Genomic DNA, 330 nt, shown 5'->3' with positions numbered 1-330 from the left:
CTTTTATACCGGTATTTATATTTTACAAATAAGCCTACCTTTTACTATGAAAAACCACAGACGCATAATCCAGACCTCAAAACATCCAAACACCGAAAAAATATAGGCTAGTAGCATTTATATACAAGCTATGGCTAGTGTAGCCAACTATAGGGTATACCTTCTAATTATAGCCCACGTCTGTGACTAGTCTGAGACTGGGGGGAATGATTATGAATGGTTGGGCCTGAAAGCTGTTAGCCTGTCAAATACCAGATATTAGGCTACTTCACAAATAATAAAACAAACTACATAAAAACATTTTTTTTAAACACGTAGCCTATTCATTTA

This window comes from Salmo salar, chromosome 24 (genome assembly GCF_965601325.2).
Source record: "Salmo salar chromosome 24, fSalSal1, whole genome shotgun sequence".
In the NCBI taxonomy this organism is placed as follows: Eukaryota; Metazoa; Chordata; class Actinopteri; order Salmoniformes; family Salmonidae; genus Salmo; species Salmo salar.
Note: the sequence above shows the minus strand (reverse complement) of the source record.